The sequence below is a fragment of the Haemaphysalis longicornis genome, unplaced genomic scaffold (assembly GCF_048455015.1).
Source record: "Haemaphysalis longicornis isolate Haplotype H1 unplaced genomic scaffold, Haemaphysalis longicornis Haplotype H1 scaffold_5, whole genome shotgun sequence".
Classification (NCBI taxonomy): Eukaryota; Metazoa; Arthropoda; class Arachnida; order Ixodida; family Ixodidae; genus Haemaphysalis; species Haemaphysalis longicornis.
In genome coordinates, this window is record NW_027526385.1 from 19,261,564 (window position 1) to 19,289,275 (window position 27,712).

The 27,712-nt window shown below is 48.4% G+C and overlaps 1 long non-coding RNA gene across 1 annotated transcript; it reads left to right on the top strand.

Annotated features, from left to right (window-relative positions):
- Positions 1-3,818: 3,818 nt before the first annotated feature.
- On the top strand, positions 3,819-20,800 carry LOC144139090 (uncharacterized). Its single transcript, XR_013316038.1, has 3 exons — positions 3,819-3,952; positions 16,824-16,935; positions 20,643-20,800. It is a non-coding gene; the product is annotated as an uncharacterized LOC144139090 (long non-coding RNA).
- The last annotated feature ends 6,912 nt before the right edge of the window (positions 20,801-27,712 follow it).

Below are 27,712 nucleotides of genomic sequence, written 5' to 3' on the forward strand. Positions count from 1 at the left end.
GGGAGCTGAAAGTCAGGAGAAATGAAACGGGAGCTTGCCGTTAGTATTTATTATGATTGTTCGAATTGCTAGAACATCAAGGACAATGTTTAGTAAGGTACATTTACATGCCAAAAATTTTCGGACGATGATGGCCACACCACTCTAGGAATGTATGTAGACATCCCTGTACTTTCTATGTATCATATAACAGTTAAGGAAGTTTCTCTGTTTACCGTTACGGTGAGACACATGGCACTTGGCTGATTACAGGGTAGTATCTCGTACACATCGTGAAGAGTTTTAAGAAGACTTCTGCAGTTCCAGTGCATATTGTTCCCTCTTCCCATTATTTTCTGAAGGAGCTACTGGAGTGCGTATGTTTATGTTCATGTGTCGTCTTTCGGGGCCGTGACTCTGGCTTTTTTTCGGCTTCTGTGTAGGCTGGGGTGACGGAGCCAGTTCCTCTCGCCGCGACACAACAAGAAATGGTCCGATGCCTATTTCCTCATCGGACGTCGTCAGATTACCCGACGTATCGGGCTTTTTGGACCGCACACTCTTTTGGGTGCTGTTGGCTCCATCCGCCACCGACGGGGGTCAGGGGTGCCACGGGTGGCACAGACGGTGCAGCAGGAGTGACAGCCGATGTAGGTCCCCTTGTATCCATCTCCTCTGTGCCCTCACCTGTACGGGGGCGGTGGAGCGGAAGCGGTTAAAGCAGCATCGCTCCCGATAGACATGGTTGCCACCGCAAGCACTGCCAGCTTGACAAGCGGTGCGGAAACGAGTTCAGCTGCCAGGGGCAACCCATCGGTGGCCAGGAGTGGGATCAAGGCCGTCTCACTCTGACCTGGGTAACCGCCGAAACCAGAAGCCGCTCCGCCACTTGGCGAGCTGCGTCGCCGTACCTATCTAGAGAGAAACAGGCAAACGACTTTCCGGCTCTGGAAAGGCCATATTCTCTGTTATTTTTACATTGAGTATTTTCTTTTCGAAGTGAAATTCAAAGTATGAGAGTCTGCCGGGTGTGATTCTTGGTAGTTCGCAGAAGTGAAGGTATTGGAGTTAAACTTGTCTATGGGGTGGTCCTGTTCGACGCATTCTAGACAGGTTGTCCTGCCGCGGAAAGATTTGGTACCGTGCCTGAATCACTGCCACTTGAAGCAATGGCACGAGTTAGGTATTTTGGGTCGGATAGCACGTCTGATGAAACCAGCATTGATATGCTCAGGAAGTTTGCATCGATTGCACATCAAGATAATGGGTTTTCTTGAGATTTCTGGATTTTCTCTGCGGACGGTGACTCGCGTGACAATCGTAACGCCCTGATCTTTGAGGCATTCAAGCAGGTGGGCACCTGTTTTGTTGAAAAGACGTGTCTTAGTGATCACATTATGCGAGTTGTTGCGGCTATGATTGTCCGTCACATTGAGTTCCAGATCGACTATTCGCGTCTGGGCGAAAAGCTTAGTGGCTTCCTGGTTGCTATTTACCTCCACAATAATTTCGCCGGTTCGTTGTTTTTATACATTATATGTCTTACCAAGAATACCGTCAAGAACTTCGGAGATCAAGAACACTGAGTGTGAAGTAACAGGGTGCGCGACACTGAGAGATTCAATTACAATAAATTGAGAGTAATTGTCCAGCTTCGGAATGATTATCGCTGGCAGCGGTGGAAATGACTGTGCTTTGCCGCGGCCCCTTTTCGGTCCAGTCAGGTTTTTGGAGGGGTTTGACTTATTCATACCGAATAGGAAAAGCAAGGGAGGGGTATATTTTCCTCCTCGAGCCTTACCCCGACAGCTGGGAGGTCCCGAAGTTCCCTGCCTGGTAAACAGACCGGGAGCCCATCGGCCGGAGCTTGACCAGGGCTCTGACGGCCAGTGTTTGTGATTTCTCACCATCCACCTATAAACACCCAGCACGGTTCATCACAGCTTATCTTTGAGAGTGCAGGGTCCCCGTTGTCGCCAATTCCACCACCTTGAAACACAAGGTGCCCCGTGCGGGGCATCTGCGGAAAAAGACATAATTGGAAAAGTTAAGGAACTTAACTTCTGTGATGCTATATATTTATACCATTGCCCCAAGTAATAACAGAAAGCTTGAAACAATAAAACAACCTAAAAATCGGGCCGTAAAAACTCACACTTTTGACTTACGGCAAAAGAATGACACGCATTACTAGACAATTTTCCAATTTCTGCAGATTTTTTTCTTCCGTGTCTAATTTTCTTCTAAAATCGACGCTGCGGTGCGAATACATGATATAAATGAAGCCAATGTTATTATGTCTAGACACCAATTGATATAGTAAATTGGGCAGAGAAAACATCGTTTGTGTAAATAAGTTGTGGAAAACAACGTCGGATATAACAACCATCCTCAAATTGAATTTTCCAAACAAGTAGCTTGAGAGGCTGCTGCTGAAGAATGAGCCCCTAGATAAAAGTAGGGCCTCATTACAAGGCATCCATAATTGCGAAATTTCTCTGCTCAAAGAAAGCCTAGAACGATCTAAAAAGTGGCTATCAAGTGAACATTTGTTACACATTTTCAAGTAGCCTCATACACCAACTGGCCCGCCTTAGTTCACTTTTTCAATACATTTCGAGTATTTCCGCAGAGATTCTGTATTTTTTTGCCAGATTACAAACGCGAAGGCCGGAGTTGAACGACTCTCCACCTATATCTCTCTAAATAAATTATTAGTCCACAAAGAATAAAGTAAGACTTCTGCGTATAGCCACCTTATTAGGTATCGAATGTCCTGGCCGTACATCGCTATCACTGCCTTGTGATTCCCATTCGCGATGCCTTAGCAGCCTAGACACCGTTTTCGAGCCATTTAGGTGGGTATTTATCCAGGACATGGGTCTAAAACTTCAGAAAGTTGATTCCTTAGTTAGCAGGTATTATACTGGAAATGTTATGCCTGAAATCGGTCTATATTCTGAATTATTTAGTGGCAAATATAGCTCTTTTTTGTTGACTTGACCGAATTACAAGACGGTAAAAATGGCCTAAAAAGTGGTGTTCGAGGGAATGGGTTCAAGCTCCTGTAACGACAAGTACCTCGTGCACGTTCTGCACAGAAGGTACGTCCTTTGCATGCGCTTCTCAACAGTCGCAAGGGAGCACAATATTAAATGAACACAAGCTACGGTGCCGCGTATAGGTACCCCGCCACGCTTTTTATTCAGAGACCGTCTTCATATATGTACCTTCGTTTCTCCTCGGCCATGACTACCTGAAAATGCACGCCTATAAATGGCTTCTTACAATGCCTCTCCCGGGGGGTGAAGAGAAAACAACGATGCATAAACATTCCCTTAATGAGAGAAATACCTACACAAAATTGCGTACGGAATTTGACTCCTCTGCAAAAAGTTCGGCGATCCCATGGTCTCCGAAGACAGATAAAATTCCGACTGGTTCTGTTGAGAGTCTCGGGCAAGCGGCTCCAATAGGTGGCCGCCGCCCCGAAGGGCGCGCCGAATTAGGAACATGAGCCCGCATTACTCAAAACCAAGTGACACTATCAACCGTGCTGCAAAGGCCGTATTTTGGTACTCCGCTGGGTACGGTCAGCACAGATTGCATGGTCCTCCAAACCAGAGCATTTTGTCCTCTCACTTAAGAGTAACACCTGTTGACAGAGTGAACGACATTGTAGTACTTGTCATTTCAGTGGGCCGATATGACGCAAACAAGGAGGTCGAAAGGTCAAAGCCTGTATGTTTTCGTAGAACAACACTTCTTTGTTTAAGATGCTGTTTTCAAACAATTTTTTGTCAGCCCTACAGCTGACAGTCAGTTGCCCGCGTTGTCTGCTGCTCTCGTTTTGCACATATGCAAACACGTTTTAAACAAGTCATGCCTTTTACCACCGGCATAGCCATCCTTTGGCTCGGTTTCCATGCTTCGGAGGCGTACATTGTAAGCGCTCAAGTTGTGGTACATCGAGGTATGTGTCGCCTTCGGCTTACTGTGCTTTAATAGAAACGGACTGGCGGGGAAAAAACGTTAGCATTACCAGATATAAAAGTAATAATAGGATTAACAGAAAACAGCCCAAATATATTTTAAAGCCCCTCTTACGATGCTAGTAGTTTATGTTTAATGCTTGTCTGTTCTACTAGCGACTATAACTGTACTACAGTACTACCTGTTGTAACCATTGTAACTTTCACTAGTAGGGACCAAAAATGGAAATCGCTCTAGATAGCCTCTTGTGTCGCGCCAAGAAATGAAACCTCAGGATTTTTTTTAAAGAAAGTTACGAACGGACTTAATGTTTCAAAAGTATATGAGGGAGGCTTACTTATCTATAACCTTGACAACATCGCCACCGCTGGTGGATCTCATTTGTCACAATAAACAAGTGTCTGCCACGCAAGGAACAATGTCGGATGCTTTGACGGTTTAATATTAGCGAAAGCTTGAGGACCACCATTTGGCCTTGTGTATACCACTTTATTTGTTTTCCTAGTAGGCCGAAATACAAGCTCCATTTTTTAAATCGACCGTAGCTGAGTAAAAAGTGAATTCTATCACAATCATTTTTTGCGAAAGATTGCCCTATGGCATAAGAAAATATTCTTATATTTACAACACTGCACTCGTAGCACGCGAAAATTCAAAAAGGGACTGGTGCTGGGACCCGCATATCCAGCGATTTAAATCTCGGGGTCTGCCAGGATGGAGCCCTATGCCTCGGAGGTGTAGCGCTCGGGCGTCTCTAACGCCTGGGAAAGCCCACAGCAAATGTTCCACGTCAGCTTCTGACGCAGGAAGCACACAAAAGGGGCAAGTGTCCGCAAACGGCGCGTGATAGCGGGTGGGCCAAGGGTGTGTAACTGCTGGGGATAACGCCACCCAAACCCGAAGCCTCCGCAGCATGACCTCCTCCCAACGAGCAAGCCGACTGAGGAGGTCAGTTCCACGCGGTGGAAGTAAAGCACGCGTGGCGTGACGGAGGGTTTCCTTTACCACCAGCAGTTCTATCGTAGATACAGAAAGAAGTGGTAGTGGCTGTGGGATGTCCCTGTGGCAGGTGCGATCCGCCACTGTGTGGGCAGGAAGCATGTCCCGGCGAATCCATGAAACGCGGACAGGGCATGGATAAGGATCCATAAATTTCGTGAATGCGTGCGGCCAGGATTGTACAACACGCAACGCGACGCAAATCCGCAGTCGATGCCGTTGAGTCCGTGTAAAGTTCCAGCTTGTCCCCAGTAGTCAAAGTCGATGCAAGCGCCTGCAGGCCATCCCTAATGCCAGTAAGTTCTGCTAGCAGGCTTGGGAGTGCACGGGGTGACTCGTAAGCGCAGCTTTGATTTAGGGCAGGGTAGGAGGGACACGTCAAGGCCGTGGTGATGAAGCAGTCGTATGGCCTGGCGTCTACAAAAGCCTGGACAACCAGCGGTTGCGTCTCAGGCACCCAGTCAGAAACATGAAGGACGGCATCTGGAGGCTGGTGAAGGCCCGAGGTACGGGCGTGTAGCCTTCTCAGAGGCTTGTTGTCCGTCACCTGACAAGACAGCCAGGGCGGCCTTGCGGCGGAAAAGGCTGGCATCGCATTCGGCGGCTGGCCCATGTACGCGGCGAGGGCTGCTGCCTCTGGAACGAGTCCACGTTTCAGGAGGCGTGCGGAGCGACGCTGATGAATGAGTTCATCAAGCGTGTTTAACTGGGCTTCTGCTTGGAGCTGTGGAATTGGTGTTAGGCGGGGGAGTCCAGTAATAGTGCGCATGGCGGCCCTGTTAATAGCCTCCAGCCGGTCCCAGTCCCCTCGCGTCATGTGCCGGAACTGTGCCTGGTACACGAGCCTTAGCTGCAGGACGTAGTGCACTAGGAGATGGGCAATCGTCTAGCAGACCCCGACAGACTTCTGGTAGATGTGACGAACCAGGTGGAGCATTTGTCAGGCTTTCTGTAGAACAGATCAGAGCCACTGAGCCGCTGAACCTGAAGCCGGTATCTCCAATCGCAGGACCGAAGGTGTCCAGCAATGGGAATGGCGGACCTATTCAGCTGCAATGCGGACGGAGATAATGCAAGGGAGCGATGGCCCCAAGCTTGCGCGACGGAAAACGCAGCAGCCTTCGCTTAAGAGAGGGTAAGGCCCGCATACTCGCACCATTTCTGGCAGTCTGATAAGGCTTGCTGGAGGCACTCTGCTTGTCGGGACAGGTCTGGATGAACTGACCATACAGTAATGTCATCCGTGCACCTGAGGAAATACAAGTCTTGGATAGTAAAAAGGTGCCACGCTTGCGGCAACAAGACAATGTGAAAAAGTAGCGGAGACAGAAGAGAGCCTCGTGGGACGCCGCGTACCGGTGTAAACCAGCCGAACCTTCCACTATTCATGCGTATAGAAAAAGACCGGCGTTGCAGAAAGTGTCGGATAAAGTCACAGACTTTGTCTGGGAGGCGAAGACCACTTTGGACTTGTAATACTGCAGCGTGACTAACGTTTTCATACTCCTTGCATATGCCCATAGCTAGTACAGTCCTCACACGGCGAGAACGGTCTCCCACCAAAACCATAGATGACAGGTATTCCAAGCTATCTTCCGTGCCTTGATGAGGCCTGAATCTGATTTGCGCCAGATGATACCATTGACGAGTGTCAAGCCACCACTGAAGACGTGTGGCAAGCATCCGCTCTAACAGCTTACACAGGGTAGCTGTCAAAGCGATTGGCCGCAAGTTGCAAATTTCATGCGGTGGTTTCCCGGGCTTCGGGATCGGAACAATATCCTCACGTAGCCTGGAATCAGGGAGTTGACCAAATAGCCACACCTGATTTACGGAGTCCAGAAGCATCGTGAGAGCTGGGTCGTGAATATTTTTCTATACCTCGTAAGTAATGCCATCAGGACCCGGAGCAGTCCGCCGTTTAGCTCGATAGACCGCCGCCTAGAATTCAGCCATTGTGAACGATAACTGAATTCCAGAAATGGCCTCATTAGTTGGCGGTAAGCCCACACTACTCGGAAGGGTAGGATGGAAGGCAGGGCTACCCGGGCAACTGTCATGGTTTATTGGGCAATCCCCGAAAAGGACTGTGGTGATGAGGCACTTAGAAAGTACGGAAGGCGAAAAAGAAAATGCAGAGACTGGAATGTTCCGCCGAGAAGCCAGCCAACCCTACAAACACCCGACGAACATACGGGACGTAGAGGTGAATGGGGCAGGGAACATGACACAATGCAAGCACGGTCTGAAGCACGCGCCATGTGCTCCGAGATCGTATCAGAGTTTTTCGGCCAACCACCTGGTTTAAGGGGAACTGCAATACTTTTTTTAAGAAGAGGCCATCGGCCCTACTAATAAAGCTTCGCTTGAAAAAGAATTGAAGCCAAGGACAAGCGGTCTGAGAGGGAGCGGAAAGGTACAGCTTGAGCAACCAGAACTGGACGTTCTGGGAGTGTCAAGCCAGGAAGATGCGGCCAGGCAATTGACTATGCAACGCAAGCCTGGATGGCAGAGAGACGACGTCGCATCGGTTCCGTCTTCCCCCTCGTATCTCCAACGTCTGCATTTCGGTCCCAGCGGCGATGGTTGGGCGCGTGCGTCAGGTGTCAACGCTCCATAAACATACGCTTTGACGGCATTCACATGACGACGCTTCCGGATCCATCCGGTGTCTTCTGCTGCCACAGCGACGGGCCCCAGGGAAGCGGCTGGCTCCAGCTGCGTGAACTACCACAGAGGTAGCCACAAAGGACACACGTCAGTATGCACGGCGCCACGACACCACTGTCTTCGCATCTACCACGAGCAGTGACGACCACAACACCATGCATAACGACTATGGTTACCACCGCGTCACGGCCACGCAACGTCCACGTCACGGGAGCGCCGTCGATAGGGGTGATCCTGTGCAATAGGGACACGTGGTCGCGAGACGGTAGTTAGAGTTCTCTTCCCAAGGATGTTGTAGAAGTTGTAGTGGTGTCACTTGTGCGTTGTTGTTTGCTGCATTAGGGTTTTGGAGCATATTTCTTTTTCTTTGGTCTCGGTTTTGGTTGTTAGTGTGTTGACGGGGATTTTTTACAGCGAAGTTGTTAGCTTCTAGTTGACCGCAAACGTTTGTGTCGTTAACAAAAAACCCGTGCAGGACCCTGCAGTTCTCGCCTAAGACGCTGAGCGTATGCATCAGGCTAATCAGGCATACAGCATAAAGCTCACTACTCGTTAAAAAACCACAAAACAAGAATTGAAACCGCATCATGGTTGATGAGGCTCCTGTGAACAATTGTACCCCCCCCCAAAAAAAAAGAGTGTGCTTTATGCTTGCAGATTAATTTTGAGGGTTATGCAAGACTAGTGTCACTATATGTACAGCAGTTGTTGCCCAAAACGCCGAAGGCATGCGTTAGGCTAGACAGGGCCTAGCATTTCACGCGGGAGAGGCCGAGGGCAAGCGACAAGCCTGTCGAGACGACGTGAAACATTACATTCTCTCCCTAATCATGATTTGTAGTGAGTTACAACAGCTTCGCTCGACATCCACTTTCGCAGGGCGGGATGGCGACCATTTTTTATATAACGGTTATTTGTTCACAGGGCGTAGATGAGGGAGTATGAGGGGATGATATGGAAAGTTCATCAAATGAACATGACAATGTTCACTTCGCGGATGAAGTCCAGGAAGGAGCGATGATGAGGCCCGTGTATCCACGCAGTGTATGCGGTCGTGTCGTCTACGTGCAGGCCCGTGGCCTCAACATGTCGCATCCTCGTCGGACGCAAGAGAGACCGGACCACAGCAAGTGGTGGATGTCAGCTTTTGCATCGCTGCGGTGGCCAATGGGACGACCGTGGTTTGCAAAAGAATCACGGAAGTGAGGCTATTGGGTGGTAACGGCGCGAGTTTCTTCTTGTGTATTATATGTGCCTCGTTAAGTGTTCAACACGTGTGCCTTGTTAAGCGTTCACCTACACACACTTTTGATTTGTAACGTTTAATATGAAATGTCGGTAGGCCTACTCGATTTTCTATCCCCATGCATCGGAGCTGGCCAACTGCAAGACCGTATATTCTATGCACATTTTGCAAAATGAGATAGGAGTCGTTAAAAAACTCCCAGACGTACCGTGAACTTTTATAAAGGCGTACGTGCTCAAGACAGGACCGGGATAATTATAGATCAATGGGAGAGGCCTTTGTCCTGCAGTGGGTGTACAAAGGCTGATGGTGATGAGGACATGGTCAAACCATAAAAACGCTGTTTAACCTACTGTGGAATATTCGTTGACTTTGAATGCCTCAAACTCTGAAGGATCCCGCGTAGGCTTCAGTGTTGTGACATTGTTAGCTATTTGTCTTTTTTTAAGCTGATAGTCAAACTTCGTGTTTCCGCTATATTGATTTTAATGAACATCTCGCTCGCGCGACAGCAACGCCTAATTTTAAATATTCTCAGTGTCTCTAAAACTGGTGCTTCCAGCCTGGCGGTGAAGGTGACTGGCGAACCTGTGAGCATTACCTGCAACGATTGTCCAATGCGGTGAGCCGGAGTATTTACCCCAGACGAGTGAATGAATTTTACGATACCCCAAATCGTATTGCCGGTTTTGTTCACTTCACCACTCCTCGTTTATGCGTTCCGCTGCAGGAGTCCTCACTATGCGTCGGTGTTCTTAACGATATCAGAACACACGTGAAACGCAGCTAGACGGGTACTATTTCTGATGTTAATGTTAACTGAAATGGCCTTTTTTAGCAGTAGAGCTGTTGCAGCTTGGCTTGGTCGGTTGGTGTTGGCAAAAAAATACAAAGCAAAAAACTCTGGCGCGAGGCTCCCGGTACTACCTTCGTCAAGGCGCACGCGCCAAGCCAAGCCTGAACTAGCTATGACATTATTGCACGTGCCGGCCCGGCTTGACCTTCTAGAGCACTCTGCCCAGCGTTCCCGGAATGATCCCTCAGGTGCTCTTCTTGTCCCCGGTACACGTACGTCCCGACGTGAAGTGGGAAGCCCAGAGGAGCTCGTGCTACAGATGCCGATATTGCGGAGCCGGTTGCCTCCGGTTCTAGCGCGTGCTAACGCAGTCCAATTTGGGAGAGGTGGAAAAGCCTGAGGACCAAACGATACGAGCATGCCAGTCATGAGAACTTTCTGGGTTATGTTCAGACATCCATGTGAGGAGCGACAGCCGGACCGCCGAAGAAGAGAGAGGGGCCGCCAGCTCAGCTATTTCTCCAGCCTTGTACAGCTAGTGCACGCTATTGCATTTTATTGCGTTTCATATTGTAACGTAAGCGAGATGAAGAAGAGTACATGATTCGGGGACGCTACGGAGGAAAGAAGAAAAGGAGGATGGGGAACTTTCATATGCCATATTAGTAGCAATAAGTCAATCAGCCTGATTTAATTAAACAGGAATTCTTTTTTTCTGGCACCTTCGGGCTCTATTCTTCCGCGTCCTTTGGTGCCTGCAAACCCGGGAACGGAGTTTAAGCCACAACGCCTAGGGATTAGGGACGAAGAACTGTGAAAGCGGCATCAATGTTCACATAGCGAAGGAGGCCTCGGTAAAGTCCTCAGGATGGAGAAGCTGAAAATGAAGAGAACGGCTCGTCGGAAACAGAACACACGGCTTAATAATGAAGCGAAGGCTCTGTTGGATACTGTGACTTGGAGGCTTTGGGTGCGCTCATAGAAAGGCTGCAGTCCAACAATGAAGAACTGAGCAAACTGAACGCCGAGCTAGAGGGAGCAACACCGGAAGAACAGTTCGCTGCAGAGTCCGTTGCAGTGAGGACATACGAGGACCGCCAAGGGCATGCTGGACCAGCTAAAGTCCAAGGACAGATTCCTACGGAGTGGTAACATCTGCCGAGATCGACAGCCCCAACTCCTTCTTTGGTGGGTCCTCAAAGTGACGAGCGTCATCGCCATGGTAGCTCTTTGAAGTTCCCAATGCTGCAGCTCCAAACCTTCAGCGGCAAGTTTTACCAGTGGCTGAGCTTTCGGACGCAGTTTAAGTCAGCCGTCCGCGAAAACACCAGCCCGAACAACGGAGAGACGTTTCAGTACCTTCAGTCACTGCTGGTTGGGCCGGCTGCTGCATCCATTGCCTGGATGCAACCGACAAAAGGCTGTTATCCTGACGCCGTAGAAATTCTTTCGCGACGCCTTGCTAACACCCGCCGCATTGTGCAGGAGCATCTGGCGCAGCTTGGAGCGCTTCCTTCGGTGGGGTCATCTAATGATGTAGGCGGACTATGGCGACTGCTGGACCACGTGCAGTGTTATGTGCGTGGATTCACGGCTCTGAAGGTTTCTTCTACTAGGTACTCTACGATGATGACTGATGTGCTACTGAGAGCCTTGCCTTCAGAAATCGTAGTTGCTTATCACCGACAGATAGCCCACAGTTCGCAACGGCCAAGCCTGAAAGACGGCGAGTCCTCCGTCGGCGGAGCAGCTGCGTCACCGGCGCCCTTTAACGGTGAGCTTGAAAAGCTCTTGTCCCACCTCACGATTGAAGCAAAAAGTAGAGAAATAAGTAGGATCGGCATTAGTGAAGACCAAGCTCACACCGACTCAGTTTATGGAACGGAAAATGTGGTGATGCTTCGAAATGCAGCTGTGCTAAGTTTTAGCTCCTCGAGCGAATTCAATTGTCTGTTCTGTCATTCCGATCATATTTCTACAGACCAATGCCAACAAAGCATCACCTACCAGTGCAAATTTTCCCGCCATTTTTTCGCGGGGCCACCATGGTTGCCAGACCAGGACTGCCCTCTGTTGATTAGCTCGCATCATCCGTAAAGGCCGCGGATCTGTCAGCCCGCTCTGGTTACAAACCCCTGCGCGCTCGCGCGGCGAGCTCGGGCTCGAACCCGGGGTTTTTTTTTCGCTTCGTCGCCACGGGAGGTACTACAAACGTATGGGGCCCGTTAAGGCAGTCCGTAAAGGGGAGGCGAAAAAAGAACCCGGGTTCGAGCCCGAGCCCGCGGCGCGAGCGCGCAGGGGTTTGTAACCAGAGCGGGCTGACAGATCCGCGGCCTTTACGGATGATGCGAGTTAATCAACAGAAGGCAGTCCTGGTCTGGCAACCATGGTAGCCCCGCGAAAAAATGGCGGGAAAATTTGCGGGTACGCCAGCCGAAATGCTACCGAAAATCGACGCGAGGAACCTGCACAGCCGCACTCGCCCTACTCTCGGCATGGAAGTGCTGCTGCCGACGTGCAGGTTATGGATTCAAGGGAATGCGCAATGCGCCTACGCCCGCGGCCTAGTGGATGGATGCAGAAGCGGTCTTTCATGCGCGAATATGTCGCGTACCCTTCGTCTGCGGGAGATTGGGAACAAAAGCTTTCACCTTCATGCGTTTAAACAGGATGAGTCATTAAAAGAGAATGACATCTAGTACAAGTTTTTCTGCAGAGCCAATACAACGAAGTTGTGTTCCCTATAGAAGCAATTGGAGTTTCGTGCATTTGCAAGGATATTATTCAAATACCCACTGACACTGACTTCGTTGCTTCTTTCGAAACCGGTGGCGAACCCATTGCGAACAAACTTCTTCGGCCGGGCATGTGCGCTGTACCTGGGATAAGCCTTGTACTTGGAGCCCACGTCCTCTGGAAGCCTATAACACTAGAGGTACGTTGTCACCCAAGAAACAACGGCCTGGCTGCGTTGAAGTCGGTCTTCAGTTGGATGTTTTTGGGCCCTTGTCTGCAGCCAGTTCATCGGATATCGCAGCGAATATCGCCGTATTGCGAGTGAGCCCCAAGTCGAGAAGGTGGGCGAAGATTATGAGCCATTCCATGTTCTTGAAAGTGCAGGAACTTCTGAGACAAAGGCTACAGGTGGAAAGAATAAAACGAGCGTAGCTTACGAAGGCTGTAAAGGCGACAACAAGGAATCAACTTCGCGAAAACATCGTCAGGCTCATCACACATACAGGAAAGGTTTTCATAGAGACGAGTACTCGGAGAGACCAGCCACGGTCACACAGCCCAATTCAAAGCATGTCGAACTTGTGAGAAATTACTAGACTGAACCTACGCTATCTTACAAAGTTGAGCCCACGAGCTTCCCGCCTAAGCACCCCCCGCAAAAGGCAAGCCAAAATTCACGCAGTGCAGTTTTTCGACGGTGAAATTTACCATCCTTGGCCCAAAGCGAGCTAGACCCAACGAGCTAGAAAGACCCAACGAAACCGAACGAGCTAGAAAGAACCGCCATTCAGCCCCCTCACGTCACAAGTCAGATTGCGGTTCAGTGCCTGAAGAATGCATGTAGTATCAAACTGCTGAAGTCAAAGTTAAACAGAGTTTCGCACGTTTCTGGAAAGGGAGGCAGATGAAAAGTAGTGAGAACAAAAGGGGGCGTAAATCGCTACGTGAGATAGAAGGCTTGCTTCTGACAGTAAGAAGTGATCACACGGAGAAAAATATAGGTTGGAGCCAGCACAAGCGACTGAAGAAAGTTCAGAAACGCTGCCCTTCTAAGATGAAGATGTAAGGGTGACACAGATATAGTTTCTCCACTTGACGACCTCGATGTGCAGGGGTGTAGGTGGACCGGGGCAGTAGAATTTTGGGGCAAAGGCTATACGTATAATCCCCAAAGCTTGCTAACTACATTTTCTTTTTGTGGGGCGGTGAGGATATTGCAATTTATTGTGTCTCACATCACAACGTAACCGAGATGAAGAAGAGGACATGACTCAGGGACGCTACGGAGGAAAGAAAAGGAGGAGGACAAGGAACTTTCGGATGCCACGTTAGTAGGATGAAGCCATTCAGTATGATTTAAATACAGTTATTCTTTATTTCTGGCGGCTTCGGACTCCTTTCTTCCATACACGCTGCGCCATTTTTGGTTGTACACTACGCTGTCAGACGACGTAATTTGTGTTTGTACGTACTTGCGTGTGGGCGTACATATCTTACGTATGTGCTTTATGTATTTTGCGTCTATACTTTCGCCTCGGAAGCGAATGTCTATGAAGGTACATCTGTAATCATTACGTGCTCCCGAGTACTAACAGATGCCTTATCTATTATGCAGGCGTGAGACAGGCTTTGTGTTATTCTTCATTAAACGAACGCTGTGGTAAACTTTGTACACGGGGTTAAAACGTTGAGCTGCACCTGCTGAAATCACGTGTTCCCTGTTCAGTGCTTTGTTTCTCCTTCACTGTACTTTTGATGGTTCTTGCCTATTTGGCGCTTGCACTACCGGATCCTTGGTCCACACACACGAAAGGTACTTGGACCGCAGCCACATGCAGCTTCTGAAAACCCGCTACTGCTAGCACTCAACACCAGTGACGCTATATTAAGACATTTGTGACCTTTGAGTCGCAATCAGTCTCACCCCAAATTCTACGGAGTTCGAAGGAGTAAGGAAGGGGCGGGGCGGCGACTTGCTGAGTCGATTATCGAATAAATGGTACCGTCAGTTCTTGCCCTCGTGAAGAATACAGTAAGCTTACTAAGCTTAATCGCCCGCCACCAAGATAATTATACATTGTTCAAAGACCTGCAGAAATGTACAAGAAGAGGAAACAAGCGGAATCGTTTAATTCGAATGCCGTCAGCGATCCACTCAGCAGAAAATTCGCAGTTGACCTTCTATACCAAAACAAGTGGCTTTTAAATGCCGACTAAGGAAGAGAGAATAAAAGTAGAGTGATTGAGGGAAAAAAACGATTAAGAGGAATGGGACTGACTTGGAATCAAGCCTAGGCATGAGGAAGGCGAGCCAAGCCCGCACCATCAGTGCCACTACAGCTTCATGGCTAAAGCTGGCTGAAGCTCCAACTAATGAATACGTTCATGTGTTTATTTTAAAAAAATCAAACCCATTCTGCCCGCGAATGTGGATGGCCTGCCGAAGCTGTAAAGTCATTGTCACTTGCAGCGACGGTCACAAATATTCTGTGGTCGAAATGATGGACAGTGATCGGCATACTTGTAACAACAGACACATTCTAGGATTATATCGAATCGATGCACGTAGGCCGCTGCACCCGGTAAACGATAGGGCTGCATTGCTGTGTCACAGCAAGCCAAATTTCCCCAATTTGGAGCGCGTAAACTACACTGTGTTAAGGTACGGCAAATTCACACTGGAATCACTCATTACGACCACAGGGTAGTGCCATTGTCAGTTACCCACCTTCCGAGGACAGTACAAAGGCACCAAGCAGTTCTTAAGGGTTGTGAGAAGTGAAGCATGTATATAAGTTGCAAACCTGATAAACTTTGCTTCCAGTCCACGTTCTCAAATGAATTCGTCGTTCTGCCGCTTCACACCGTTTGTTTCGCGATTCACCTGTGTCTTATTGTGAAACGGCTTCGACCTGTCTATTATACACTGCGCAGCTACACGCTAAAAAGCAAATAAGTCGAAGAAGGACGGGGACAAAGCGAAACAAGCAGACGGAACGGTAGCTGTTCCTTGCCTTTTTTTGTTGTTTGTCCTCGACCTTTCGCGCTTTCTTTGTTTTATTTTATGCGATGAACCAACTCCTCCAACAAAGATTAATGCTAGTCTTTTTTCGCTACTTCCGAATCACATAGTGCGGCACGGAACGCGTCACGTTTTAAGGACATGTGTATTCTCGAGGCTTTTGGTGCGAAGACGCCAAAAGGTGCATGAAAGCCAAGCCTATGATATATTCGCTGTAACATGTGGACAACTCGTGCACGAAGCTCGAAGCAGAACTGCTTTCGTATTTCTTGGCACGCATTTAGACTTGACATTACCGTAACACATAACATACCCACTCAGGTGACTGACGTGTAAAGCTTAGCATGTATGTTCACGTTTTCTAAGCTTGATGAATACAATACCCACTCAGGTGATTGGCCAATGGTGATGACAGCTACCGTTGGAAGCTCACAGTGGCTTCACCAATTTCTATTACGCTGTCACGTCAACATACCAACCCATGATTCTGAAAAAATCACAAAGGAGAATAAATAATAACGGTGACAGCCGTCAGCAAATCTCATGGCCGATTCACCAATACACATTGTCGGCGATGTCAACATAGCCCCTCAAAGAAGCACTTTGCGGCGTTCAGCGGGACAAGTTTTTTTCGATTCCCTAATAGTAAAAAGCGCTTGGAGTCCTCCGACTTCTTTAGACCTGTGCTGATTTTATGAATCTTTTACTACTTACCATGCTCTCTTATTTCTTGTGCTCTGGCACAGCTCCCAAGCTCTCTCTAAAATACGACCGTCGTACTCCATTGGTTGGTGTAATGAAGCGTAAAGAATTTGTACCCGGTGAAACACAAAAAAAATTACGCCCATCTTCCCGCGAGGGAACCCTGATGTGATGCGACGCATCGGGGGGTTCAATTGGCGTTTCCATTGGGTTGATTCTCTAAATCGGGTGAAACGTGTTGTGAACGCGTATGATGCATTCCATCACATGCGGGTGTTCTCATACATGGGAACGAGAGCGAGCGCTGACTGAACCGCCGTAGTGCGCTACCCGCTTTATATTCACAGCACCTGAAGGAGAGAAGACAGCGGAGGAGAGTCGCGCATGCGCGCACTTGCGCGCCGGAGCAGACGCGAGCGGAGCGAAGCGCGCACGCGCAGCTATTGTTGCTTATGATAATGAGACGGAGTGAGAGTGTTGCGCCAGCTGTCGGAGAGAAGAACGGGGGAGAGATGCACATGCGCAGGTAGTGTGCGGACGCCGACGACGCAGGAGGGACATACCCCAGAGCAAGAGATGCGTCGCATCTAAAAAATGTATTCTCGTACAAGTTTACATGTCTGTTATTGACAAGCTGCCTGAAGTAATACCCGCACCGATAATTTCTTCTGTTATTAAAGGAATGTGCGAATTCATGGGCACCAGAATACCGGATGGCTCAGAGCTCCGACTAATTGATCCTTGCGAAGAATGGAGCTGTGATACAAGAGACAAGAAAATGTATATTACCGGGTGCGTTCATTTTTGCCTATCTTTGTTGGGATATTCTTTTGGTGATTAGTTGCAATTAGTGCGCTCGTATTGTTATGAATATGCAACATCATTCGTTTACAGGTCTAGTAAATGTTACTACCCGATGTTCACACCGCTAGTGTCAAACACAAAAAGCCCGCGTTCCTAATACTTTTGGATGTGGCAGTTCGCTGGGAGGGGCCATAGTTTATTGAGCAGCCATTATAAAGTGCTCTGCAGCGTTTGTGACATTGCTTTTCATTAAACTTGGGGACAGCTTTCTGTGGCAATGCAGTCAAGGCTGCAGAGTCGAAATACGCCGTTTCGCTGCGCAGCTGGAAGCAGTTCCAAAAGTAATTTGTTGCGTGCAACCCCGGCAATGCAACAATACATAAGTTTTATTCAAAACCTTGGTTTGACAATGACACCAAATTATTAGCCCGAATATGTGAACCAGAGAGAATTATGTTTTAGATTTTCGGGGTTTTTTGGTTGCGGCGCTCGCCACTGGAGCCGCATAGGTTCTTTACAGAAAAAAAAAAAAAAACATGGCGTCCTACCAACTGCAGCTCACTTCACATACAGTAGCTCGCGATTTAATTAGCGCACAAAATTGTAAAGAAGCTTGAGGACCACAAGATCTTAAAACTATTGAAGGCAGTTCTTTGTAATGCGTTCGCCCAAGTAAACTGACGCAACCGGGCCTCTCCGTCGTTTCTGTGTTTCGTACTTAGCGAGCTTGCCGCCGTAAGCGAACGTACTGTCAGTCTGTAGCATGGCTCAAGGCGGAGGTTTTGCATGGCATCCCAAAGTCCCCGAAGCGTAAAACGGCTTCGCTTGGAGACTGGAAAGCCGATTAAGCTTACCGGAAGGACAAGAGTAGTACGATAGTTTCGCCCTTCAGCACACGCAACGAGATCATAATGGGATTTGACCTCGCGCCGTAGTGTGTGCGTGCTGCTCTTTCGGTATACCGCGCCCACACGTTAAACACGTAAGTAGTGCTGCCCAATTTTCAGCTCCAGGAGAGTATACATATCAGTGTATGCCCTCAAAACTGCAGCGCTGACAAACTTCACGTCATTTTTAAAGGGTGGAGGTTCGACGGTATCGCCCACGTTATTATTTATTGAGTGGGTCCGTGTTTTCCAGCCAAAGCATTGGCTTATGCTTAAAAAGCACTCAGGCATAGCGAAGGAGACACCAATTATCCCGCATTCTCGATGATCGGGGTTCAGCACGCTCAACCACGGAGCTCATGCGAAGAAATTAACGGTGTAACAAATGCGTGTCTCTCACGCCGAAATTGAAACAGAAACCACTTTATCGGGGACTACTTTGGCGCAATGTATATATAACACAAATTAGTTAGTCCCCCCCCCCCTTCCGTTGCTTTCTCTACATTGCCGCAGAACGTTTTCCCCGACTATAGCAACCCAGTAATAGTGAAACGGCTGGTAAATGCGCCGTGGAAGGGAAACAGCCGTGCGAGTAGAGGCTGGAAGCAGGGCAGCGGGAAAAGGTATCATTTGTTCCGAAATAGGATAGACTAGAACAAAAGTGTTGCAAGTTGGGCAAGTTCGAATGCATCTTGGATGAAACCAGCGCAGACAATACGGAGCGCAGAGAGGAGCACACAGGACACACGACAGGACAGGAATAAAAGTCTGTTGTTAGACCAGCGCCTGTCCCGCGTGCTATTCTCTGCGCCCCGTACTGTCTGCGCTAGTTCCATCCACGGCTAGAGCCACTACATAGGGTTTCCGAGTGCCGCCGCTCTTTTGTCTCGTTGTTGGATGCCGCCGACAGCGGTCATTGGTCTAATCACGTCACGTGACATTTGTTTATCCAAAAGACCACATGGGCCGAGACATTTTGATCGCTTAGTGTTGTCGCGTGCGCGTCCTACAGCAAATCGTGATTTTCGGGGTGCAGTGTAGTGGTATGACACGTTGACACCGAGTATTTAAGACCCAGACAGACATGCAATGGCGTGCCAATCTTTGCATCTCTTTCAATCGGCCGGAAGTTGAAAAATGCTCCTCCGCTTCCCAATGGGAGAGAACGACAGTGGCCTAACGTAACCTACAGCCACAACAAAAGCGTAGCTTATTTAGCAGCTCTAGCATAACCTAGAGCCACTAAATAAGCTACGCTAGCGCAGACGAGCCTAAGCCTGTCGCACCGGCGCGCTCTTTTGAAATCATCAAAAAGTAAACACAGCGGTCATGGTTGCCAAGACGTGCGCGGACCAATTCCGCCGGCCAAGGTGGGCCACCATCAGGCGCATAAAGCTGACCACCCTGGCGACAGGCACCAAAAAATGGCTACCGGCGTGCATCAGGGCCGTTACTCTTCAGCGTAGCTTGTTTAGGGGTTCTAAGGTAGACCGCTGTCGCCCGTGCATACGAACCGTCCGCAGACGAGAAAATACTGGCGGGGCACAACACGTCAGAGTTCATCTATATATACCAGTTGCGACACTCCCCATATGCCCCATTTATCAAAAGCCGGTCCCCGGTTGCCCCCCCTCCTCCCCCCCCCCCCCGCGCCGGCGCAAAGAGGAGCAAGCACGGGGCAAGTTGACGAGCCTGTCATCTGTCGGCAGAAAATTGAAGTACTACTCAAGTGCTTGCGGCTGGTCCCGTAAGTCATAAAAACAAAACCCCAAAAAAACATAAACAAACATTACTTGATTATGCTTTCTAACTTAAAAGCAAGCTTTATGTTATGAAATTTTGTTTTTTTTTTAAGGTGTGCTCAGGAAGGTCCGGTTTTTGTTTTCTAGGTGTCGTGCGCGTAGACTTGCCCCTTAGTTTCAGTAGAGCAGGGTGGCCTGCGCCGCCCGTACTCTGGAGCGGAGCTTCGCAAATGGTGTATATTGAAAAACTCTGCAACACGCCGCTTCTGACAACGGCGATCGAGCTTAACCCGCCTGGGAGGGGTTTGTCGAGGGGGCCAGTCTAGTGGTGACGGACGAGGCTGCAATGTTCAACAAAACACGCACGTGCAGATAAACAGACGGTTCAACTCGGTATTCGCGTTCACATAATGGAAGGTTGCAACCACACACCCTAAGTTCTTTTTTGATTCTGCATGTGTGTTGTGTTGAATTTTACTGAGACCATCGAGAAAATAAATTTCTCGAAATTCTCGAATAGCACGCCAAACGCACTTACAAGAGCAAGAAAGCCGCAAAGGAACTATCACGGTCCTTTATCTTTCTGTTGCTTTATAAAACCTCTGGGGATGTGTATTTTATGGTTTGTGCTGTTATTATAGTGTCATGTAAAATGTATAAGCGAAAAATAACGTGAATATACTTGTTCAAACAAGTTTTTTTCAGGCGAACCTTTCTTTTCCTCACTGATAGCGATCGATGTCGTGCCAGAACGCCCGCAAAAAAAGCGAACTTTCCATAATAGTTTTCAAAACGAAAACGATGATAACACGCAAAGGCGCAACAAGCGCCTCAAGAAAGAAACGCTACCCGTTATCGGAATGAAAACCGGGTCCCTCGTGTTCTGAAGCCGTCGTCTACCCGACTGTGCCATTCCGACACCGTCGAAGGTGTTTGGTATTTGGACTCTTTGACTCCGGTTTCAGGGGAGAAAGCTTCGCGTTTTAACCAGCTTTCGGTTAAAAAAATGGCTTTGATTTTTTATCTTTATCCCACTGTTCAGCACTTCTCAATTCTGTATTTGCAGATGTGGGCACGCTCACGCTGGCAGTGGCTGCAAAGTCGTGAGAAGAAAGGGCCCGTATCCCCGATGCTGCCCGATGATAACTTGCAAGAGAACTCCGCCAAGCCGACTACGCACTATGTCGATACCCATACGTGGGCCAGAATAAAGACAAAATGACGATGGTGCATGAAATATATTTCTCGTTAGCGAAAAATGTTGTTTATTATGGCGCAGAGACGTGTACACTTCCCAACATTCGCAATCACTAAATGCACGAGCATGGGTTTGATGGCTGTAGATGCTATAGTGCTTAGCGGGGGTCCAGAGCACGTGAAAGTACAGTTAGTACCTGGACAGAGGGGAAGGTTGTAATATTTTTTGAAATCGGAATAAGCCGTAATTAAGAAAAGTATTTCTCTTGCGGCCCGTTGGTGTTTCTTTGCGCGAAGAAAAACAAAACGCTAGAAGTATCACATTTGAAACAGCAAGAACATTTTGCTTGCAAGACTACCCAATATTTTTGGTATGGAGAATATATCTCTGTATTGCGGGAGGTTCATGGATATAATGTTTTTGAGGTTCAGCGAAGCGGATGCGTTCCGCATTGCCATTCAGAAAAGCATGAAGAGACTGCTCCTTGTGTATTTCATCACCCAAACTATGAATGAAAGTTATCTTCTCGTTAAAACATTGTGCTAAAAAATGCACAGCGCATAAATTTTTCGTCGGAAGAATAAAACCCACATATCCCGCTGGATGTGACACTTTTTATTGGGGACGCCTTCATAAAAAACAGTGGCTTGTAGTGTGTGAAATTTATGCATTGAGGTGATTAAGTTCCTAACATAAAATGTAGCAGGGCAATCTTTTACACCCTACCCTTAACTAAATAAGGGGCATCGGGGTACTATGTCATTGCTGTCTCAGTATTCTCAAAATTTTGGATGCAGAGACGACGGTTGTATCATCATCAGTGTCGTGTTTTGCCCACGAACTATAGAATTAAAAAAGAACGCTAAGAGTGCGTTTACTTTCTCTCTAAACGCATTTTTATCGCCGCTTTACGGGAATAACACCATCTTTATAAAATTTATTTGATTGGAAAGCGAATTCTTCGATTACACCCAAAATGATTTTCCAAATGCGCGTACAATACAACAAAAAATTAGCGCATTCTACTCTGTGAAGAAGGATGACCTGCGAACGTGGGCGCAGCCAATAGATTGCATAAAACAAAACACGTTTGTTTGTAATGTGTGACATCATAATTCCTAGAAAATTAGCTGCATGAAAATGGAGAGGGGCACGAGCTTTAGTCTGACAGGCAAACATGGAGTTGTCTGTTTCACTTCCGCGTCGTAGGCATATTACTGTTTGTGTAACACAGCAAATATTCGACCACTCAGTACACTGGACAGGTGGCACTGGGCTGTCTGACGTCTACGTTTAAACCTCCCACCAGCCCAACGGAATGTTCATCGCCGGCAACCGCTTATGTGCCTCAGGCTTTTAAGTGAAAGACACCTTCAAATATATCTCTCTGAAAGCACTCTAGGCTGAACAAGTAATATTGGCGCACCTCAGCGTTCAGGGCGGGAAAGTTGCCATTCTTCCGGGAGTGATTCGCAGCTACTCGAAGAGCTGAAACGTGAGCAGGCAGCGGCAGCAACAGTTTTAGATGCGACTGCATCTCATTCACTCGCCTTGTCCCTCCATACGGCGTTGTTGTTGTCCGTCCACACCCCTCCCCCATTCTCCTCGCCGCGCGAGCTGGGCTCTCCGCCACTCACCCCCTCTCCTCTCCGATAGCGAACACTCTCTCGCGAGGGTCATTGGATTGTATTCAATTGGATTGGCTTGGCTTGGCTTGGCTTGGCTTGAATTGGATTGGATTAAAGTGGATTGTGTTGGATTGTGTTGCGTCATAGCCGTGCCACGTTGTGTCATGGCCGCGGCAGGGGGTTCACGGCACCTTTCACGCGATGGGAGAATCAACCTAACGGAAACAACAACGGAACCCCCTATGCGTCGCATCTACACAGCGGTTCCCGCGAGGGGGGGTGGGAGTAATTTTTTCTGCTCGGGCCGACTCTTCAATTTCCGCTCTTTCTCCATGGGAAAGACATGTGTCTGTTCCATCACGGGTTAAACCTGGAAGCCTCGAGCTTTATTCTAGTGGAAAAACGTGACTGTCCTTTGCCTTCCCCCAGGCGCGTAGCCAGGAATTTTTTTTCAGAGGGGGGGGGGGGGGGGCGCGGGGCGGTCGACCAAAAGATGGGACGGGGAAACATGTAGGCAAGGCTTCTTGCGCGTTGTTTTTCAAGCGAAGCTTGAAACAACTGACTTTAACATGTCATTTGGGCATACTGAACGCTAACAGTAAAGCACACCTTAAGGAGCCAGATTATGATGATGATGATGATGATAATGATGATTACCTAAATTCCCGTTCGCCGGTTATGGGGAGGCCACGGATGATTCGTTCGTCCGTAGAGCAGGCGGTTATGCGGGCACGCGCTCGTGAACGTGATCATGAGTGTGTTCGTGAGTGGCGCGCGGTCCCAGAAGTTGGTCAGGCGGAAGTGGAAACCAACACTGCGTGTTTAATATCAAAATTCGCGTGTTTTAGATTTTCCTTCAGGAAAAGGACTAATAAGTTTTCTTATCAGCCATGCAGTACAGTCGAGCGCGATTTGCAGGTTATAGCGCCAGCATCGAGCGGCCACGCGTGCCACCATCCTACGGTTTTGTTTCGGAACCATGAAAATCAAGATTTCGCACTCTTCTTTCCCTTGCTGTCTGTTCCATGCTACTACAATGGCCCGCACGACTGACTTTCCACCCTTTGGGTTTCAAGCTTTACATTCGATGTTATGAACCACAGACTTGGTTGCCTTTTATCTACGCCGAAGATAACGAAACTGGCATGGAAGATTTGCGAAAGCTGGTTTTCTCTCTGCTTCATTTAAAAGAGTAGGTAGCTTTCCCGCGATAACCTTCCAATCGCAGTGTAGTGTGCGTGCAGCACATTCGTATATTATGGCGGTGAAGCCAGCAAATGTGCGTCTTCGACCTTTAGTAATCCGCTTTTTGTTATGTTTTGTGCCAGTAACGTGAATAGTAAACTTAGGCTTAGCGGAACACCTTATTTCACTGCTGTTAAATGTTGAGCTTGTTGCACGCTTTTTTTTTTTAATTTCATTCTATATCTGTCCGTTAAATCGAACAGACATGGCTTCAGTAAAATTTCGCTTAAGCAAATGCAGAATGCTGATTCTAATCAAAAGGGAGGTGAAGGAAACAACGGAATAGTGCCAAAAAGACAAAGCTCCGCAACAAAGAGAATTGCACAGTTTTGGTGATGTGGAGGAAATACAAGATGGGCGGGGCAATGCTTTTCATACAGCAGAAATTATGCAACTGCAATAGTCAATGAAATGCGATGTCGGTAAAAAAATAAACATATCAACGATTGATAGTTGACTGAATAAAATACAGTGACATGCTATGTCATGTGATTATATTTTGCACCAGTGTAAACACAAGGAATGACACGCTAAAGTTTAGACCACATGTATGCCTATATGAGGCATTTCGTGCTGTTCCGCCATTTCCCGGCCGTGCTGTTTTGCCAGCGAAACAGCGGGACTGCCTCGATCGGCGCTGCTCGGTGTATCTGGCGCGAAATGCACCCGGGCTGTATATGTTCACATGTACAGCATCTGGAGCGGGCACAGGGATCAGACATTGACGGTGCCCTTGTTTTCAGCTTTATATGAGCAAGAATGTCCTTAAAACTGCAGGTTCCGCGCCTGCAGGCGACTTTAGGCGGTTATTCAGGCTACTTAAACCGCACCCTAGCCTGCCACGAAACATTTCGGGGAGGGCACGGGCCCGGTGCGCACCCCCCCCTCGCCCCTGGCTACGCCCCTGCCTTCCCCCATCGTAGGCATGTTACTCTCGGTGTAACACAACAACCCAGACCCAAACTGCTCGATTACGGAGGACAGCTGACGGGGTGCACTGAGCCACGAGCCTTTCACGTTTAAATCTCACACCAACACAACGGGTTTCTCATCGGTAGTGACATGAAACGCAGCTGTGCGTGCACGCCCCACTCCTTCCACCCCTAAGCCGTGCGCGCATAAACCCGCAACCGGTGATGGGCGCACACTTAGGCGTAAAATATACACCGGCCAAAATGTCGCTCGGATATCCTTTCAGGCTGGCGTTTCAACCGGGCAAGTAGGTCTCCAACCGGGAGGTATTCGCACCTACTATGCGAAGTTGAATTTCAGGCGGAAGCTGCGGAGGTGGCTTTCCGTCGTTTTACGCCATTGACGCTTCTGTGTATCCTCCGCTATGGAGCTAGCGTCGTTGTCAGCCTATTGCGCAACTTGTGAAAGAAGCGTGAGTGTTGGCCAGGAGAATTACATTTGTGATAGGGGGATCCGCGGTGGCGAGAAGGAGCACCGGAGCGGCGCCAAGTAAAGCGGATTCACCGGAATGCAAACTAGGAAGGTGGGGGGGGGGGAGGTTAGACATCTACTGCTTCGCAGTAATAGGTCATACTTTCTTAGTAGGGAAGGAATGAAAAGGAAATTGTTCCTAAAGCGACCTATATGGGAAATTACCTGACATCGCAACTGGAATTGTTTCAGGCGTTGTTCAGGCATGCAATTGGGGATTGCTGAAAACAGACTTTCGTCTGATATGTTTACAACATGCGTACACCTGCAGCACCTTCACTAAAGCGAATAATTTCTATACAGCACAGCCCTGCTTCGTTTATTGCTATATTAATGAATCAACATCGAAGGGTGTTTGTTTTCTTTGGTTGTCTGCCTTCACGCTGTTATGTGTTCCTTAGCTGAATACGAACTTGCGCAAACAACATCATATTCTGGAGACTTACAGAATGTGGGTATGGTCACACGGACCATCCTCCGTACGCTGCTGCCACGTCTATGGCGCCGGCGTAGGAGGCAGGCAATAGACAAAGGAAACCGATGCAAACTTCCAAGGGACTTGATTCCCTAAACCACCCTAGAGCTCCCGTCTTCAACGTCCTCGATGGGCCCCGCCTTGCCTGCGCACCCGGAGTCGTTCAAGTCCGGCACAACCGTGGACGAGGGTCGGCTCACGCTGGAGGGGAAGAGCCGGGTCGCTCTGCTGCCCAGATGGCGTAATGTCACGTGGCCAGTCTCTCAGACTTGCCGCAGCCGAAGCCTCTCCTCCGCGCCGGTCTCTGGAGCTCCCTACTCCAACGCGCCGATCCCACTGGGCCCAAGCGAACACCCACCGTCGTTTCCGCCGTCGCCGACGATCCCATTGTACTATAGCGGCGCCATCGTCTCGGTGCGCGTCATCGTCTGCTACCCTCGTACCGAATCGTAATCGAAGGTTTCCACAATTTTCACAAGTATTTCAGAGCAATTAAGGCTTTTTATAGCGAAGCTTTCTATGCCTCACTGATAGCGTTCGATGTCGCACCAAAACACACTGCAGAAAACCCAACTGTACTCACTGGGTTTTCCAAAATGATGATTATAATAAACGAAAGCACATTAAGCGCCTCATAAAAAACGCTCCCCGTAGTAGGAAGTGAACCTGGGTCCCTCGAGTTATGAAGCGGACATCTATCCGATTGCGCCATTCTCACACGGTGTAAGCATCTCCGCGTTTCAACCGTGTTTCTCTTAAAAAAGGGGCTTCTATATATTTTTTGTCTGTTCTCGTGTGGATCTCGCAGCTCCTATGCAGCAAGTACTTCGTTAATATTTTTTGTTTGCGCGTAGTTATTGTTGGTCATAGTACGTCCTGTGGAGCTGAAACCAGCTTAAAAAGGGACCCCATGGAAGTGGCATTATTATTAGCGAATGCCAATATAGACCCACCATAAACGCGGCGCTAAGCGTCAACACGCTGAAACCGGCCGCTGTCGCCCAGATGAGCTTCGTGTATCGAAATTCCGCAGACTCGAATCCTGCTTAACTGTTACCATTACTGCCGATTATCCCATAAGCAATAATGTCAGCCGTCAGAATGAAGTTAAGAAAGGCGCTACGAAACGTTAATCCGAGGACGGCGTATCCAGCGGCATTGCCTCTTTCCATCAAACCTCATTGGGACACCTTGGTTGCTAGGAAACATTCTCAGTCAAATGCTTTATGGCAGTAAACACGGGAGCGGACGCCGCTGACTACATGCACAGCAATCTATCAACACGGTGGGGAACTCTCTCAGTCCGTGCATTTAGCGGTCCCACACCCTGATTGCACCTCATCCTGCAGTTGTCGGTTCCAGAGGTTACTTCTTGATACGTGGGAATGATTGCAGTGAAGGAGCCTGCATAACAGGCAGTTTTTTATCATGAAGCAAAAAGCGTTAAACATTATGAAACGTTTGGATTTATCTGCCTAATCGGGTGGAAGGAAATATTTAATCCCTCACTCTCTCATTTCCCGATGCCGTAACAGCGTGACCACATCGGCAGGAAACTGGACTTTAAAGCTCTTCTTTTTTTATAGAAGGCGTCAGCTACACGTACGAACTGTGGAAGTACACCAAGCCGTCGCTAGACCGTTCTGCACGTAGACATCTCCACGAGCTTCTGTGTTTACCGCCATAAAAACTTTGACTTTTCTTTGCAGCGTATCTGAGCCGTGTTTGTGAGCGCACACCATTCAGAAGACAAAACGAAATGCGAATAATGCGGTGACCTTTGACAATATCACTCTCACCGAACCGATCCGTCTTTCCAAAATGCCTATGGCAGGTGTATCATCTTTTCTGTGTACACTCCGTAGCGTATTCTAGCAGCGCTTTCGTTTCTAGACACAAAATGAGTCATATATAGTGTACATTATTTCGCATCTTCCCTATACGTTGAAATGACAGCAATTTTCGTCAAGTCTAAACACGACCAATGTGGAATTTGGTGTTTTATAAGCTTGTGGTTATGTTGGTGTCGCTCGTTTTGCGCAGCAGAAAAAAATTGTTTTATTAAGATTGTGAAATGACCGTACGCATCGTTGGCAAACTGCGATGCCGGCCGAAAAGGTAGGGTACTACCTCTCAGCACGATATTG